General features: G+C 38.0%; 1 protein-coding gene across 3 annotated transcripts in view; it reads left to right on the forward strand.

The window, feature by feature from the left end:
• Fbxo8 (F-box protein 8) overlaps positions 1-12477 on the forward strand; it is a 44394-nt gene that overhangs the window by 4949 nt on the left and 26968 nt on the right. The gene's annotated exons all lie outside the window — the stretch shown is intronic.

The following is a 12477-nucleotide window of genomic DNA, read 5'->3' on the forward strand; positions in this document are numbered from 1 at the left end:
AATTGCAGGAATCCCTGGAAGCAAAGAAATATATAGCTTAAAGAGATTTGGGGTATCAAGCCCAGAACTCTTCTTTTCCACATGAGGAAACTGAGGCTTTAAAAGTTAAGAGACTTGCCCAGTTCTCACAACTTGCTAAGGAAGGAGCCTAGCGCAAATCAACTTATTTCGGACTCTCCTCCCTCGTTCAGGCTACTCTCAGTATTTTGCTTTAATACTTACGATGATGTGCATTGAGGAGTTAGGCTGGAATGTGCCATTGTGGGTTCTGATGCAGTCATGCTGACTAAATAGTAATTCTGTAATTGGAGAACTAATGTAATCAAAATTGGTATATGTGAGCAATATGATATATTAATTGTATTTACAAGTTAAAACGTAACAGCATGTTTAGGTCAAAGCAAACTGAAGAAATTAAATAAGTCTAAACTACTCAGATTTGTGGTTATGTTTGCATTGCGTGTCTTCATTTTCTTACATTTGGTTAAATGTTATTTTGCTAGCACTTAGAGGAAGGAATTAAGGAGGTGGGGGTGGGGCGAACCTTAGAAAACAGGACAATATTGTAAATCTTTTTGAATTAAAACAACCCACAAATGGTATGCCTTTTAGTAAGGAAAACTGCTCTTGCAGGGCCAGATCTCTACATTTAATGAGTGGGGCTTTTATGTGTTTAATGTGCCTTGTGACCTCTTAGTGCTTAACGGTTTCCCTTTTCTCTTTAGAAAGCCCACCTTGTGGACTTACCTGCTTTCATTTCTCTAAAATTGTGGATTCAAAATTTTAGGAGTGCAATTGGTTATCAGGTGTTTTAAATTTTTTTTTCACCAGTCTATTCTAAACAACTTTGGTGGTCTGTTCCTTTGGCTGTCCAGACATAAATTATAGCCTGCCAATCTGATTCCAAATGCCTTGCAGAAAGCATTTTCTCATAGACTCACCCACATTGTTACACCGTTAATACCACTTCATGGCACCTGAAGATTTTAAAACCTAAAATAACCAAACGTCAAGTTGTTACAGTCTGTTTGAGAAAAGCTTTTTTTTTTTTTAAGGTATGTGAACTTCCTTTCTTTAAAATTTAATCAAATTTGTATTTTAAACATAACGGTCTGTAAATATGTTAGCACTTTATCTAAGATAAGATGTTTATTTATAAATTTCATTAGCACTACTTAGATATAAAAGTAGTGAAAAAAATCTAGCAGCTTACAGTATTTAAATGAAACTATTCATGTTTTGTCAGTCCTCACATGGATATGATTTAACACAGCTCAGAAAGAACTTTATGGAATCAGATTGGCTGTGGAAAAAATAAATAATTAGAAAGTGAGTTTGAGAGACTCTTCTATTCCTTTGGGCCACTGTGTAGATTTTAACTGAAAGTTGTATCATTCTTCACTGCTAGGTGTATGGACTAGTTTTATATCAAGCTAGAGTCATCTGAAAGGAAGGGACCTCAACTGAGAAAATGCCTCCATAAGATCCACCTGTAGGGCATTTTCTTAATTAGTGATCAATGGGGGGTGGCCCAGCCACTGTGGATGGTGCTGTCCCTGAGCTGGTGGTCCTGGGTTCTAGGAGAAACTAGGCTGAGCAAGCTATGATAAGCAAGCCATGATAAGCAAGCCAATAAGCACCACCACTCCATGGCTTCTGTATCAGCTTCTGCCTCCAGCTTCCTGCCCTGTGTGAGTTCCTGTCCTGATTTCCTTCAGTGTTGGACAGTGATGTGGAAGTAAAAGCTAAATAAATCTTTTCCTTCCCAAGTTGCTTTTGGTCATGGTGTTTCATCACATCAATAGTAACCCTAACTAGGACTTTAGGGTTTCCTCCACAGCATGTACCACCTGAATGCTCAGCTCAGTGAAATTGCATAAAAGGGTTAGTGCAGCTAGCTACCTTTCCTTATGCTTATACTTTGTTATTCAGTCATATAGGAATTTTGTTGTTTCAGTTTGGTTTGGTTGGTTGGTTTGTTTTTTTCTTTTCTTTTCTTTTCTTTTCTTTTCTTTTTTTCTTTTTCTTTTTCTGAGACAGGGTTTCTCTGTGTAGCCCTGGCTGTGCTGGAACTCACTGTGTAACCAGGCTGGCCTCAAACTCACAGGTCCACCTGCCTCTGCTTCCTGAGTGCTGGAATTACAGGCATGTGCCACCACCGCCCAGCTTATATAGGAATGTTTTGATTAAAACTGTTCAGTGTTTAACAGGCAAGCTTTATATTGGGTGTATAAGAACTACTAATAAAATAATTTTTAGTTTGTTCTTCATAGAAGTAGTCTATTATTTTGAAAACAACAGAAATATACATTTCTCTACATACGCACACATATGTACATATATAGTGAGTGAGTGAGAGTCAAAAATACCATCTTTTAAAGAAATGCAGCCATCCACTTGAAGTAAACTGTATAGAAAACTATTATTGTAAATTAATATCATTGTTGCTAACTGCTCTGTAATGTTTAGATCTGAAAATTCGTTTATAAAAGAGATTTCTTTATGAAAACTGTGCTTTTTCTTTATTTTTTATTTTCTGAGATTTATTTTATGTGTATGGCATCTTGCCTGCATGTATGTCTATGCACTGTGTGTATGCAGTGCCCATGGAGTCCAGAAGAGGGCATCAGTTCCCCTAGAAATGGAGTTTCACACAGTTGTTAGTTGCCATATGGGTCCTGGGAATATGACCTGGGTCCCCTGGAAGGGCAGTCTGTGTTCTTAACTGCCAAGCCATTTTCCAGCCCCGGGCAGCTTTTCTTCTATAAGAAAAATACATCCAAAAGTCCTGTCTGACCATGGGGTTGTCTTTCAGGTTTTCACATTCAACTTTTTTGAAAAATGGAGACAGTGGTTATACAGTGCTTTTCCATTTAAAAGATATTTCTGTATACATTGTCTTGGTTGAGATCATGGCAGATATGTAGTTTCTTCCACTTGGCTTAGAAGATAGCAAACTCTGAAGTAGTCGGAGCTATGAACTACCTCTTCATCAGTGCCAAAAACACTCCATTTTTCTAAAGCAGGCATTATATACTCCACAGTTTTTAGTTTTAACACAATAAAACCCAAGACTTTAGTACTTAATGTCTAGATATTTGGTGACTGTGTAATCAAACTGTTATGACTAATATTTATCTTACTATTTTAGTAGAAACAAGTATATATAAAAATTAGGTGATTTACATTAAACTTAAGATATTATTGAGTAAGACCATTTCTACATGTTTTAGAAGTATTTGAAATAGTCCTGATTATATTAGTTTATGTATAGCAATACTAATTTCACCATTTTGTCTTTTAAGTATTCATTGTCTTTTTGTGTTTTTTTTTTTTCTACTGTTGACTGAATGCCTTAGGCATGCTAGGCAAGTACTCTATGAGCTACATTCCCCCGTCCTACATTAAGAGGCATACAAACGGTACTTTTTCCATTTATCTCTTAATCCAATTATTGATGCATTCTGTATAAACAGTTAAGGCATCATTTTAGGATTTGTATCTTTAAGGATTATTATCTTTGTGTCTTATTTCAATCTAGATATAGTGAGTTAACTGATGTCAGAGTCGGTTCATAAGGTTTTTAACAATGAGTTGAATGTGCTAAAATCTAAGATAACTACTATTCGACAAATCACACCAGCCTTCTTGCACACTTGGTCACTCTTTTGAAAGCTTTCATTAAAGTTTTTCTCTAAGTCTCTCTCTATGTCTCTGTCTGTCTGTGTTGCCGGGGATTGAACCCCTGGGGCCTTGTATACACTAGGTAAGCACTCTGCAAGTGAGCTACATACTCACTTTGAAGTTTTTCAATCAAGTTTATATAGGGTTGATGCTAGATTTATCCATTTAGTCCTTTGTGTGGCATCAACTTATCTTAGTACATAGAAGAGAGGCCATCCTCTTTTTACATGTTGGAAATGTGACCTCATTTTGTGCGTTCCCACGTCGTTTTTAGTAGGCAGTTACCACAGAACTATAAGCATATATATATACACATATGTATATATATACATATATTTAAATACATATGTTTATGTATTTTATGTATTGAAGTTTCTATTTCTTTTAATAAGCTTTATGATAAAAATGAATTAAAATGGATAAAAAATTATATGGTCCATGCACTCTGAACTTACTATTTTAATAGACTTATATCTAAAAAACATATCTTAATATAGAAATAGAATTCAGAGGTGGTATTGCACACATATAATCCCAGCACCTGTGGGAAGCAGTGGCAGGAGGATCTGAAGTCTGAGGCCAACCTGGACTAAACAGCAAGACCCTGTCTTGAAAAGAGCCTGAAAATACTGATCTTAGTGTGGTCACACATACCTGTCATATAGGAGGCTCAGACTCAAAGGTCATGGCAAGTTTGAAGTCAGCTTGGGCTGTGCAGTGAGATACTGATGTAAAAAATAATGTTTTTAACAATTGATACATTAGTAAAACTTTATAATTAATCTGAATTAATAAATAATCTGTATTTGTGATGTGAGTGTGTTAGTACGACATAGAAATTTTCTATTAAATGACAAATATATCTTCATGGTACTTCCAAAAGGACACTTTTGACTAACAAAGTCTTCATATCTATTCTTGGAGTTCTTTCTAGAAAACACACCAGTAGTAATAGAAAATTTTCTGCAACTCCAGTGCCAGAGATCTAAGACCCACTTCAGTCCTCTCTAGTCACCCATGAACATGTGGCAGATGTGCGTGTGTACATGTGCATGCACACACACGCGAGAACTAAAAGCAGTAAAATTATTTTAAAAGATGTTTGTAGAGTATCAAAAGATCTTTGTTGCACTGAATTATTACAAAATAATTTTCTCTACTTGCCACTTAGTTTCTAGGTATGGTGTATCAGCCTAGGCATTTAGCTTCATCTTATGTCTTCTAATTGCCTTTTCTTAGCAAAAGTTAATGGCATTGCTCTAAATCTCATAGACCCTAAATTAATATAATTTAGAAGTAGTATTATGATTACTTAGGTAATTAAACCCAAAATAATCGGATAGATGTACTCTAGGGTAGAAGAACAAATAGAAATTATGCTTTAAAAAGGATAGAAGGGATAACAACTTGCTACTTTGGCATAGTCACCAAATCTTATGTCCTGTCAGTCCCATGGATAAGAATTATCAACCATTATTTTACCAGGGAGAAAAATGAGAATCAAAGATTATAAATTAATCAAAGTTGTAATTGGAAAATTTCCTGTGTCCTGCCTGGTCCGCAGCCACTCAGACCCAAGTAACACACAGAGGCTTATATTAATTAAAACTGCTTGGCCATTAGCTCAGGCTAACTACACTTAAACTCAGCCCATTTTTGTTAATATGTATGTCGCCACATGTTCCGTGGCTTTACCTGTGTGCCATTACATGCTGCTCCCTGGATGGATGGATGGATGGCGTCTTCTCACTCAGCCTTCCTCTTCCCAGAATTCTCCTTGTCTGCTTATCCCGCCTATACTTCCTGCCTGGCTACTGGCCAATCAGCGTTTTATTAAACCAGTGTACAAAAGCATTATCCCATTTTCAGCTACACAAAATCTTTGTGGAAGATTGATCAAGGTGTTTTGTTTTTTCACTTCAAAGCCTGTGTGCTTTCCACAGGACAGCCTAAAAAGCTGCAGCTGGCAGCAGCAGCTTAGGTAATGAGCAGACACAGGTCAGAGATGAGACCTGGCAATGAGTCAGCGTCTCAGCTTCAACAGCTATGCACATGCTGTTTGCTGAGTCCAGATAAAAGCTTTGGACTCCTATCTCTTCTCCAAGTTTGAGTCCTCAAGTCTTCCCTTTGCCAGCTCTGTGATCATACCCTATTTAACATTTCTTCTGACCTTTGAAGATGTTTGGGAGAGTTAAGGTGCAATGATTTATAGAAGTTTCGAGTGGTTGTCACAGAGTAGTGAATAAACGGTATATAGCACTGAAACAATGTTATTAGTTAATGTTTATATTAAGCATTACAGAAGTGTTCCAGGTATAATACTATAAACAAAAGGAAGGGAACAAGACCAAAAAGTGTAGGGACTAATCTCCACATCAAAAAAAAGGTTTAAGGGGTATTTTTCCCTATTTTATTTAAAAGTTTTTTTTTTTTCTGCTCTTAAAAAAACTATTCTTGTGGTCAAAGACAGCAATTAAAGAGCACTTTCTCCTCTTCTAAAGGGCCACAGTTCAGGTTCCAGCACCTGTGTCTGGACAGGGGATCTGATGTTCTCATCTGGCCTCTTAGACACCTGCACACACATTGCATTTACATACATTGCATTTACATACACATTAATTCTTCTCAACATATCAAAAATAATTCTGATTTAATGTCAATTTTCCTTATCAGAGTCCCTCTGCTACTTCTTTATCAAATTCCATTCAAGAATCATTGATAATTGTTCCTTGAATTATTTTTCTCTGAAGATTATGAGATGACATTTATCTCCATTATTTTTGTCTTTATTAGTGATGATATTGTTGAAAAGTAGCATTCTCTTTTATTTATGTTTTCATTGGTCACTTATGTAGATTTATAGGATTTTTAAAGTTTAGTAGAATATCCATTATTGTTCTTACTTAATATCCAAATTGTCCAAATTTTGTCCATTAGGCACACCATCAAATTAATTCTAAGGTTCCTTTTTCAAACACTATCATAACTGCTTTTTTTTAATTTGCCTTTAGCTAACTCAGTCCATGTTTAGAAATGCTGCCTTAAGGATTCTTGCTAGGCCAAGCATGTTAGCACATGCTTTTAATTTTAATCCCAGGACCCAGGAGGCAGAGGCAGATAGATCTCTGAGTTTGAGGACAGTCTGGTCTATTCAATGAGTTCCAGCACAGCCAGGGCTACATAGAGAAACCAAGTCTTGAAAACAAAACAAAACAAAGTTTATTGCCAGCATTTAGGGGAATATCCAGTGGCCTGGAAAGGTGAAAGTTGAAAGAAAGATGAACCTTTTTCACTGTAACTCCATATTGAAAGTGCTGTAGGCAGCTCCCCAGAACAATATGTAGAGTAGAAATGTATAATGTCCATTAAAATTAGAGTGTAATTGTTAACTTGGGCCTGGGGAAGTGGCTCAGCTGTACAAGCATGGAAGCCGCGTTTGGATCCTTAACACTCAGGTGCAACCTAGCCAGGGGTCCCTGAAGCTATTTGACCAGTCGGCATTGCCCCAAATCCATGAGCTTCTGTTTCTGTATCAACTAAAGGTGGAGAGCAGTCGAGGACTTCAGGCCTTTGTGTGCATATGCGCACACACCATAAAACCAAACACACAAATACACACATAGAAAATTGCTAACTTTGGCTGAAGAGTCACTGAATAAAAAATCTTTTTTAGAATGTTGTGTATGTGTTTTAGTAATACTTTAACGACTGCACATTAGATTGTGGAGGAAGTAAAACATTGACTTAAGATGTATGGACCCTAGTAGGACTGGTGGTCCTTACTTTAGGGTGGTTTATTTGACAGGCATTATACATAAAAGGACATAGTTTTTAATTCTGTGTATGTGTTGTATGTCTGTGTGGGATTTTTTTTAATTTAATTTTATTTTATTTTACAATACAATTCAGTTCTACATATCAGCCACAGATTCCTTTGTTCTCCCCCCCTCCCGCCACCCTCCCCTTCCCCCCAGCCTACCCCCTCTTCCCACCTCATCCAGGGCAAAGCCTCCCCCGCCAACTGAGATCAACCTGGTAGACTCAGTCCAGGTAGGTCCAGTCCCCCTCCTCCCAGGCCGAGCCAAGCGACCCTGTATAAGCCCCAGGTTTCAAACAGCCAACTCATGTAATGAGCACAGGACCTGGTCCCACCACCTGGATGCCTCCCAAACAGATCAAGCCAATCGACTATCTCACCCATTCAGAGGGCTTGATCCAGTTGGGGGCCCCTCAGCCATTGGTTCATAGTTCATGTGTTAACATTTGTTTGGCTATTTATCCCTGTGCTTTATCCAACCTTGATCTCAACAATTCTTGCTCATATAAACCCTCCTCTTTCTCGCTAATTGGACTCCCAGAGCTCCACCCGGGGCCTAGCCGTGGATCTCTGCATCCAGTTCCCTCAGTCATTGGATGGGGTTTCTAGCGAGACAGTTAGGGTGTTTGGCCATCCCATCACCAGAGTAGGTCAGTTCGGGCTGTCTCTCGACCATTGCCAGCAGTCTGTTGTGGGGGTATCTTTGTGGATTTCTGTGGGCCTCTCTAGCACTTTGCTTCTTCCTATTCTCATGTGGTCTTCATTTACCATGGTCTCCTATTCCTTGTTCTCCCTCTCTGTTCTTGATCCAGCTGAGATCTCCTGCTCCCCCAAGCTCTCTTTCCCTTGACCCTCGCCCTTCATTACCCCCACTCATGTCCAGATTGTTCATGTAAATCTCATCCATTTCTCTGTCATTGGGCGATCCCCATGTTTTTCTTGGGGTCCTGTTTTCCAGGTAGCCTCCCTGGTGATGTGAGTAGCAGTCCAGTCATCCTTGTTCCACATCTAGTATCCTCCTATGAGTGAGCACATACCATGTTTGTCTTTCTGAGTCTGGGTTACCTCACTCAGGATGATTATTTCTAGATCCATCCATTTGCCTGCAAACCTCATGATGTCATTGTTTTTCTCTGCTGAGTAGTATTCCATTGTGTATATGTATCACATTTTATTTATCCATTCTTCAATTGAAGGGCATCTACGTTGTTTCCAGGTTCTGGTTATTACAAACAATGCTGATATGAACATAGCTGAGCAAGTGCTTTTGTGGTATGATTGCTCATTCCTTGGGTATATGCCCAAGAGTGGTATAGCTGCATCTTGCAGGGGATTGATTCCCAGTTTTCTAAGAAAGCGCCATATTGATTTCCAAAGTGGTTGTACAAGCTTGCATTCCCACCAGCAGTGGAGGAGAGTTCCCCTAGCTCCACATCCTCTCCAGCATAAGGTGTCTTCAGTGTTTTTGATCTTAGCCATTCTGACAGGTGTAAGGTGGTATCTCAGAGTCGTTTTGATTTGCATTTCCCTGATAATTAGGGATGTTGAGCAATTCCTTAAATGTTTTTCAGCCATTTGAGTTTCCTCTGTTGAGAATTCTCTGTTTAGTTCTATAGCCCATTTCTTAATTGGACTGTAGGGCATTTTGATGTCTAATTTCTTGAGTTCCTTATATATTCTGGATATCAGTCCTCTGTCAGATGTGAGGTCTGTGTGGGATTTTTTTGCGTGTGTTCAAGTGCTTGCAAAGGCCAGAATATCAGATCCCACCAGTCTGGAGTTAGTGGTAGTTGTGGGCTGCTCACTGTGGCCGCCAACTTCACTTAGGTCTCCTACAAGACTAGTATGTGCTCTTAACTGCTGGATCATCTCTCCAGGCCCCAGAGAAGGATCTTCTTATCTCTATTGTACAAGTCAAGAAACAGTGACTTAGAGAAGTTAAGCCCTTATTTTCATACACATTCCCCCCGAATTGTCCCCTTCTTTCTCCTATATTGAGTCCCCCACTGTTGGCTGCTTCTTTAGAACATACAGTTTCTGATTCCCTCTCTGCAATATTCTAAGCTAATCTTCACTTTTTAAATCATATCTTAAATAATTCTTTGTGTTTTCACACATCTATACAATGTATTTTCGTCAAAGCCATCCACCCTGACCTCACTTCAGCTCCCCCTAGTTCCTGTCACCCCAATACATACAACTTCATGTCCTCCTTGATATTAAAAAAAGGAAAAAAAAAAAAACCTCTTGAGTCCAGTTAGTGGTGCCCATATGCACATGAGTGTGGGCTACCCTCTGGGGCTTGAGTGACCTGTCAGTGGCCCCGTCTCCAAAGGAGTGTGACTCTTTCTCTATTACAAAAATGTGTTGAAATACTCTGTGTATTCTTTTTTACTTTGTGTGTGTGTGCGTGCGTGTGTGCCTTTGCCACTACACATATCTGGAGATGAGAGGACTACTTATGGGAGTCGTTTCTTTTCTACCTTGTGGGTCCTAGGGAATCCAACACAGGTCATTAGTCTTTACAGCGAATGCCTTTACTGGCTAAGCCATTTCATGTGCTGCTCCTTTTTAATGGGAGCTTTAGCTAATGAAGTTTATGGATTATAAATAAATAGTTTTCAAAAGTTTTCTTTGTTTTCAATTCCATCTTAAGTCTATTTATATCAGCTGAGCTACTCTACTATAACAGCATAGAAATTTAGAAGCAGAAAATTAAACTTGAAATGTAAGAAATATTAATAAAGAAACCAAAATATAAAAATCTTAGGATTAAGTTAATAAAAACAACTCTTGTTCAGTCCCTGTGACATGTTCCCAGTGAATGTTCAAGGTAACTTAGCAGCCATGAATATAAAACTTCAGAATTTCCTACTCACTACTGTAATACATACATGTGTTCTTAATTGAATATGATTTTGCTCTTAAACCAAAAAATGTATACAATATCTCTGAGACACATGTACCATTACTGATAGTGTAAGTACTTGATACGTCAGGAGTTGTGTTTGCATAATTTTTTTGGGGGGGGTTAGACAGGGTTTCTCTGTATAACAGTCCTGGAACTCGCTTTGTAGACCAGGCTGGCCTCAAACTCACTGAGATCCGCCTGCCTCTGCATCCCAACTGCTGGGATTAAAGGCGTGTGCCACCACTGCCCGGCATGTTTGCATAATTTTAGGAAAAAAATTCTTTTATCATATTCATTTACTCATTTGGCTTTGCAGAAACCTAACCTACTTTTTCACAGAGCAGTCGTTCTGTATTCACTATTCAGTGTTTATAACAACTTTATAGAAGTCACTGCTATGCATAATGAGAAAGAACTTCTATTTACACGTGAACTAGAGTATACTCTTGCAAGACTATTATAAAGCTATCACTACCTATTTTAAAAATAAATAACCAGCAGTAATTTCATCACAAAATTCATATTTTATACCAAAATTAATTTTTGCAAATATGAAAAATGTGTTTTTGAATTTGAAATTCTTGGCATATTAGGTGATCTCACTGTTCATCTGAATTGTTCTGACCAGATCACTTTCCCAAGTGACAACAGTTTCCTTCCTGTTATAGCATTGGGTTTCAGTGTTGAGACTATGTATGCCAAGTGATGTTCCAGCACATGGATGTGTCATTGTTTATGCACTCCCCTGCTGAAGCATATCTTAGTTTCTTTTAAATTTGAGCAATTATGAATAAAACTGTTGCAAACACTCATGAACAGCTTTTGTGTGGACAGATGTTTCCAACTTATGTAAGTAAATAAAGAGAAATGTGAATGCTGGGTTATATGATACAAAGTATATTTAATTTTGCAAGAAACTACCAAAGTACCTTTCAAATGTGCCCTCTTCCTCACTTCCTTGCAAGCATTGGTCCCTCTGTAGGACTATGTGGATGCTCATGGAGGCCAGAGATGTCAGATCTCCTGGAGCTGGACTACAGGCAGTTGTAAATTGCATGACATGGGTGCTGGAAACCACATGCAGGGCCTATGCAAGCTGGAAGTGCTCTTAGCAGCTGAACCATTGCCAGTCTCTTTTAAAGTCCTTTGTTTTCTTTTGTTTTAGATATCAGACCCTTGTTATAAATGCATTTTACAAAGATTTCCTAGATTGTGGTTTGTCTTAATATTTTGAATTTATGTGTCTGAGGATTTCTTTGAATGTGTGTGTGTGCACACTGTGTGTGGTACCTGCAGAGACTAGAAGAGAGCGTTGGAGAGTCCTTGGGACTGGAGTTACAGATTGTTGTGAACTGACATGTGGGTGCTGGGAATTGAACCCAGATCCTAGGAGAGCAGTCAGTGCTCTTAACCGCTGAGCCATCTCTCCAGCCCCATGAATTTCATTTGTAAAGCTTGAGGCTAGCTAAACTGATAATATTATTTAGTTTTGGGTTTTAGGACAGGAAAGGTTATCCTTTGTGCCTCTTGTGCAAAAACCAAAATTTCCCACATTTGAAAATCATTAGTATATTCCTTCTCTTCGTAACCTCCGTCATACACACACATACACATGCATACACCTTTATAGGTGGACTCCCAAGGAGATCAAGGCAAGGCATCAGAATTAACTTGCCCTGAACCTTTTCTTCTGTTTTGATCCATAAATAACCTCAAATAGTTTTGTCCCAATAATAACTAAATATTTAGTAAATAAACATGTGAGTTCTTTTAATTAAGAAAATAATACTCTCAACATTTTTGAAGTTCTTCTGGATGCTAAAGTTATTTCTAGGACATTTCCATTTTGGTAAGCAGTGATTTGATTTGTGTGTCTAACGAGTTGTTTTTGTCTTTTTGTGTTCCATCTAAGGTTCAGATTATACCATGAAAATTATTTTATTGACTTTATGTGAAGATCAATATTTTTTCAAAAATTTTTGAATGAGTAATAAAGCAAGAATATTTTGTTTGAAAAGGGGTTCATGAAACTATTTATTTGTATTAAATACTCTTCCTGATTTAG

The sequence above is a fragment of the Peromyscus californicus genome, unplaced genomic scaffold (assembly GCF_007827085.1).
Source record: "Peromyscus californicus insignis strain IS unplaced genomic scaffold, ASM782708v3 Scaffold_23__1_contigs__length_62951481, whole genome shotgun sequence".
Classification (NCBI taxonomy): domain Eukaryota; kingdom Metazoa; phylum Chordata; class Mammalia; order Rodentia; family Cricetidae; genus Peromyscus; species Peromyscus californicus.